Below are 7,281 nucleotides of genomic sequence, written 5' to 3'. Positions count from 1 at the left end.
GGAAGGCGTTTGCCGCCGGCCTCGGCGCCTCTGTCGTCTGGGTTCCATCCGCAGTCGAACGGGCAGACGGAGAGGGTCAACCAGGATTTGGAGGGGGTCTTGAGATGTTACGTTGCCGGTAGTCCGGCAACGTGGAGTAGGAGGTTGGCTTGGGCTGAGTACGCGCATAATACCCTTCTCTCCTCTTCTACCGGTATGTCTCCCTTTCAGTGCCAGTATGGTTTTCAACCTCCTCTGTTTCCCGAGCAGGAGCAGGAGGCGGAGGTGCCCTCGGCCCAGGCACATGTGGCTCGCTGTCGCAGGACGTGGAAACAGGTTCGGAAGGCGCTACAGAAGGTTTCGGTTAGTACCCAACGGCAGGCTAACCGTAAGCGTCGTCCGGCTCCAGTTTACCGTCCAGGGCAGCGGGTTTGGCTTTCCACCCGGGATCTCCCTCTCCGGGTGGAATCCAAGAAGCTGGCTCCTCGCTTTATAGGACCATTTAAAGTGATTCATTGGGTTAATCCAGTGGCTTACAAGCTACGACTTCCGAGCTCTATGAGGGTTCATCCGACGTTTCATGTGTCCCTGTTGAAGCCATTCCTCTCATCGCCCTTGGCCCCGCCACTGCCTGTGGTTCCTCCGCCCCGGTTTATTGGCGGTCAACCCATTTACACGGTGCGGAGGATACTGGGTTGTAGGCGGAGGGGTAGGGAGTTTCAGTTCTTGGTGGATTGGGAGGGGTACGGGATAGAAGAGCGTTCTTGGGTGCCTCAAAGGGATATTTTAGATCCCAGCCTGATCGTTGATTTCCGGCGGCTGAATCCCGAGGCTCCTAGGTGAACGTCTGGTGCCATTCGTCGGGGGAGGGTACTGTTACGTTCTGGACACCGACTGTGGTCGGTGACCACCCACATTCCTGGCATATGTCACTGGGCTTGTCACCTGTCATTTCCCTGTCAATTAGTGCTGTCACTTAGGGGTGGTTCCTGATTGGCTGTCACGGGGGTGTGTGTGGAATGTTGGTATTTGGTGTCTATGTAACATACCTCTCTTCTGCTTGTTCATTGTCAGGTCTTCACTAATTGCGTTCGGGGATAACGCGGACGGTTCTACTCTGGACCTCCAATAAGCTCCCATTTACCTTATTTTCCACTTGTGCTATTAGCACTTGTCTCTCTTAGAATTTACTCTGTGTTCTTACTATTAAAGTCGAACCTGTTCAAGAGTAAACACTCTCTGTCTCTGTGATTGCCTTCAACCATTGGAATTCACCTACCTCCATTCTGACACTATATAACTTCTACTACAAAAAAAACGAACCCTCTTACTGTCTTTTTACTATTATGTACCATACTACTATGCTACTATGCGTATACTACTACCTATCTTGCTAATCTGTCTATATTATATGCACTCAGAGTGCAACACTCAAGCTCGATACTATTTGACAAACAATGCCACTGACCCTTAGCTGCCAGGGATGTAGGCCTACCCCTCCTTGTGGCATATTGTTCACAATCTGTAAATCCAAATGACTAAATTGTAAAATTGTAAATTGTACTACATAGAATACATATAAAATACTCATCTTTTATAATTTGTATGGATTATAGCTATAATACATTCACCTATCCTATGGCAAAAACGCATTTGGATATTTATTTAATTTAATTTAAGTAAAATATATATATTAAAATGTTTAACTCATAAAGGATCTTTCCAGCCACACTGCAGAACGAGTAAAAGAGGCAGAGAAGAAGACAGAAAGGAAGTGATGTTTTCTTCCAGTGGGGTTTTGCCACAGTTTGAGAGGAAACATAAGAAGACCATAGAGAGGGACAGGAGCGTCGGGGGTGCGTGAGTTTGTGTGTAATAAAGAGGTGTCTAAATCATAATATCACAAGGATTTATTTATTGTCCAATGAGGGAGGGGAGAGGGAGGGGGAGGGCTTAGAACATGTTAAGAGAGTTTTAACTGGTGCCACAGTGACGGGTCCAAGGCCAATGAATTTAAAAAAGCTCTTTCTTTTTTTCCTCATCTCAAAATGAATTAGCTTTATTTTTTTTGCGGGAAAGATTGTTGATTTTTCTTTATTTTTCTTCTTCTTCCTCTCCCCCTTTTCTCCTTATTTTTTTTAACAGATGTAAAAATGATTGAAATCCCAGCAGGCCTCATTACTGTGGCCCTCAGGAGAGCTGGGGGGGGAGGGCTTAAGGTCTTCAAGTAACGATTGAAACATGATTTGTATTAAAGCCAACGATCTTCCCTCGCCAGAGCGTCAAATTAGCAGAGAAACCTCTGCTGAAGAAAGGAAGGCACATCACTGATATCTAATTGTCTCTGATGCCGTGAGTCACGGGTGAGATTATGAGCGGAGACGTGAAAACAGGGCTTCCAGGGAGAGTGTGGCGCTGTGTGGCGCCGACACCTCCATGATATCCACCGAATTAAGGTTTAAAGGCTCAATCCGAAACTATGCTGTTTTACTTTAGTCTTTACAAACATTACGAACGTAAACCTACGTATTATAGCCCAAAGATACAGGCCAAAAGCTTCCTGTTGTCCAGTGTTAGTCTTTGTATCAAGAGCTCACTCAGTCAGTCAACTAGAGAATGAAAATATGACTCCATTCTTTTTTCTTTTTTTTTGATAGGTTTGGATCACAGATTGTGCTTTTGAAATAAGGGGAACAACTTAAAGATTGTATACTCAAGAAAAAAAAAATGTACGGGTTCTTGAGTAAGTGAAGCAAACCTTTCAAAAGTATTGTGTCGTAATTGAATAATAACTAAGAAAGCTTTAAACAATACATTCATCGTCAACAGATAAAATACACAGACCATAGCTGGATAATAATTGGCCTCATTTATCTTGAACCATCCAAACACATTTTGAAATGAAAAAATTTCTAATATCGAGTGAAAACCATCCCAGGTGTATCATCTTTGAAAACATTTGATACATTTTTTTTAACCCCCACATTTTATCATCTCACAGTCACACACACACACACACACACACACACACACACACACACACACACACACACACACACACACACACACACACACACACACACACACACACACACACACACACACACACACACACACACACACACACACACACACACACACACACACACACACACACACACACACTCACAGAGAGAGAGAGCGAGAGAGAGAGAGAGAGAGAGAGAAGAGAGAAGCATTATTCAAGGAGCCTCTATTGTCTGTGGAGCATTGTAGTTAAACATGCTGTGTTGTCTTTGATGATTAAGGGCACACCGTCCCAGAGGAGGCGGTACAGTGGTGTCTGTGTTTGAATAATCAGGGCTTTGTTTTTGCCTGTTTGTTAATGGTTTGGGTTTAACCTTACAAATCCATCTCTTAGCATCACAGCTCATCATCACAACAGAGACTCTCATATCTCTTATCTTTTGATACATGGGTTGGAGTGTAACAAAACAGTTGTGGGCCTACTCATGTACTGTGGCTATGTACATATTAGATCCAATTTAGATTCAAATACTGTATATATATTTTTTATTTTGTATAGTTTATGTACTGCTGGTTATGTATATTCAAGTTTCAAGTTTCTTTATTAGTTGTCATACAGAAGTACAGAATACTTTTATATAAAATGCTTCTTTCTGTTTTGCTCCAGAGATTGTGCTAGATAAAAATAAATAAGTATAAAATAAGTATAGTAAGTATAAAATAGAAGTCAAGTACGTAGACAAAGTGTTCAATATATACAATGTACAATGCAAAGTAGAAAAGTAACTGAGTTACAATACAATATACTATATACTATACAGTACAATGCAGAAATGGGATGAGGTACAATTTAGGTAAAATTTACAGTAAGGTGTAATGAGGTATGGGTTGTAGTGCAAATTCTTTACCAATAAATATAAAGTGTGTTTATGTGTCTAAAGTGGGTAAAGTGGGTGCTGAGTTGTTTGTTTAAAGTGAGTGTGTGCATGTGGATGTGTGTGCTGTGAGTGCATTTGATGGTTGTTACATAGTGTTATTGTCATTTAGCATTCTGATGGCCTGAGGATAGAAGACTCTGGTATCGCTTGCCTGACCGCAGCAGTTCAACGAGGCAGTTGTTTGGGTGGCTGGAGTCTTTGATTATTCTCTTAGCCTTACCCATGCACCGCTTGTTGTAAATGTCTTGGAGAGTGGGAAGCCCCCCTCTAATTGTGTGTTCGGCTGAACGGGCCACTCTCTGTAGTCTGCTACGGTCTTGTGCAGTGCTATTCCGAAACCAGAAGGTGATATTGCCAGTCAGGATGCTCTCTATTGTGCATGAGTAGAAGTTCTTAAGGATCTTCTGACTGACTTGGAACTTCCTTATAGGCACCTAAGGAAGTAGAGGCGTTGCCGTGCCTTCTTCACAACACTGTCAATGTGTGTGGTCCATGTCAAGTCCTCGGATATGTGGACTCCGAGGTACTTGAAACGGTTCACTCTCTCAACCGGTGCCCCGTCGATGCTGAGGGGGCTGTAGTCCCTGACCCCCGACCTCCTGAAGTCCACAATAATCTCTTTTGTTTTGCTGACGTTCAGGGAGAGGCAGTTCTCCTGACACCACTGCGACAGATTCTTTACCTCTTCCAGGTAGGCCCTTTCGTCGTTGGCAGAGATCAGGCACACCACTACTGTGTCGTCAGCAAATTTGATGATTGTGTTATTGTTCCACTGTGCCACACAGTCGTGTGTGTACAGCAGGTAGAGGAGGGGACTCAGAACACAGCCCTGGGGGGCCCCTATGTTGAGCGTTATGGATGAGGTGGTGCAGTTGCCTGCTCTCACCACCTGGGGTCTACCCGTCAGGAAGTCCAAGACCCACTGGCAGAGGTCATAGTTCAAGCCCAGGTCCCTGAGCTTGGCTATGAGTTTGGAGGGGACTATGATGATATTGAATGCTGAGCTGTAGTCGATGAACAGCATTCTCACATAGTTTCCCTGCCTCTTGTCCAGGCGTGATGCTGCTGTGTGCAGCACATGGGCTATGGCGACCTCCATGGACCTGTTGGGACGATATGCAAATTGCAGGGCGTCCAGGTTGATGGGGAGGGAGGTTCATGTATTGTGTTTATGTAGTTCTGAGGTGCTTGTAATTTATTTCCATTTATTGGAAAAGTATTTCCATTAACAAACCTTATCATTTGACTTCCCTAATTTTCAAAGATCAGTAGCAAAAAAAGGAAATCTGCAAAAATATAATCTGGGTGCAAAAGGAGAAACAATTTCAATATAACAGTAACTAACCCCAATCCTGACCTCAACACAGATGTTCTAATTATGGAGGGGCATTGTAGTGCTGCCTCTGTTATACTCCCTGTATTTCAACTGATGCATGGTGGGGTCTATTGAAGCTATTCCCCCTGAAACCCTCTTGTCTCCTGGTTCTGTGTGTATACGTGTGTGTGTGTGTGTGTGTGTGTGTGTGTGTGTGTGTGTGTGTGTGTGTGTGTGTGTGTGTGCATGTGTGCATGTGTGTGTGTGTGTGTGTGTATGTGTATGTGTGTGTGTGTGTGTGTGTGTATGTGTGTATGTGTGTGTGTGTGTGTGTAGGTGTGCATGTATTTGTGTGTGTGTGTGTGTGTGTGTGTGTGTGTGTGTGTGAGTGTAACGGAGGTCCGTAAGTATATCCACAGTCACGATGGACTTCATGTGTTGTGAAGTGACTGTGGCACGTAGCGGTACTGCAAGTAAACTCACTCACCTTAAAAGGCATCCATCTTGGTATAGTGGTCTGCGATGTCGCCCGCGGTGCGGGAGACCGGGGTTCGACTCCCACTCAGGGCATGTCAAATGAGACCGGTTTCAGTGGTGCCGTGACCCGGATGCCTTGAGTGGTGTGAGTTTAGGGGGGTGAGTGTAACGGAGGTCCGTGAGTATATCCACAGTCACGATGGACTGCATGTGTTGTGAAGTGACTGTGACACGTAGCGGTACTGCAAGTAAACTCACTCCCCTTAAAAGGCATCCAGACCCATTATTTAGAAGTGAATTCACCGCTTGGTATAGTGGTCTGCGATGTCGCCCGCGGTGCGGGAGACCGGGGTTCGACTCCCACTCAAATGAGACCGGTTTCATGTGCGTGCATGTATGTGTGGTGTGTGTTTGTCTTTCTTTCTCCTTTTTATATTGTGGCGTGTGTGAGGGGGGATTGACAAGGCCCTCATACAGAGCCACAGCAATGCTAAACGGACAAGGCTTCAGCCACAAACACCACTAATCAGGATAACAGGACAGGGAACGCTGTGCGTGTGTGTGTGTGTGTGTAGTGGCTTATCATACACCCCTCCAATTATGCCCCTCTCTCTCCCCTTAAAGCTATGCCTACAATATGTTCTCCCTCATCTCCTATTTCCCTCAATTCCAAAAGCCTCTCTCCACTCTTCGCTATGTCCCACTCTCATTCTCTCCTCTCAGTGCCTTTTTTCCCCTCTGTTTGTATCCCTCTCTCTCCACCTATCCCTGTATCTATCTGTCCCTCTCTCTGCCGCTCCTCTCTCCCTCTCTCTGCCACTCCTCTCTCCCTCTCTCTGCCGCTCCTCTCTCCCTCTCTCTGCCACTCCTCTCTCCCTCTCCCTTCCTCTCTCTGCTGCTCCTCTCTCCCTCTCTTTGTTGTGCCTATCTTCCTCTCTCCCTCTCTCTGCTGCTCCACTCTCCCTCTCTCTGCTGCACCTATCTCACTCCCTCCCTCTCTCTGCTGCTCCTCTCTCCCTTTCTCTGCTGCACATATCTCACTCCCTCCCTCTCTCTGCTGCACCTATCTCCCTCTCTCTTCTGCTCCTCTCTCCCTCTCTCTCCTTCTCTCTTCCACTTTCTGCTGCTCCAATCTCCCTCTATCTGCTGCTCCTCTCTCCCTTTCTCTGCTGCACCTATCTCCCTCTCTTCCTCTCTCTGCTACTCCTCTCTCCCTCTCTCTTCTGCTCCTCTCTCCCTCTCTCTCCTTCTCTCTTCCACTTTCTGCTGCTCCTCTCTCCCTCTCTTTCCCACTCCTCCCCCTCTCTTTCAATCTCTCTTCCTCTCTCTGCTGCTCCTCTCCCCCTCTCTCTGCTGCTCCTCTCTTCCTCTATCTGCTGCTCCTCTCTCCCTCTCTCTGCTGTTCCTCTCTTTCCCACTCCTCCCCCTCTCTTTCCATCTATCTTCCTCTCTCTGCCACTCCTCTCTCCCTCTCTCTCCCTCTCTCTGCCACTCATCTCTCCCTCTCTCTGCTGCTCATATATCCCTCTCTATGCTGCTCATATCTCCCTCTCTCTGCTGCTCATC

The sequence above is a fragment of the Notolepis coatsorum genome, assembly GCF_963971535.1.
Source record: "Notolepis coatsorum genome assembly, chromosome: 8".
NCBI lineage: Eukaryota > Metazoa > Chordata > Actinopteri > Aulopiformes > Paralepididae > Notolepis > Notolepis coatsorum.
Note: the sequence above shows the minus strand (reverse complement) of the source record.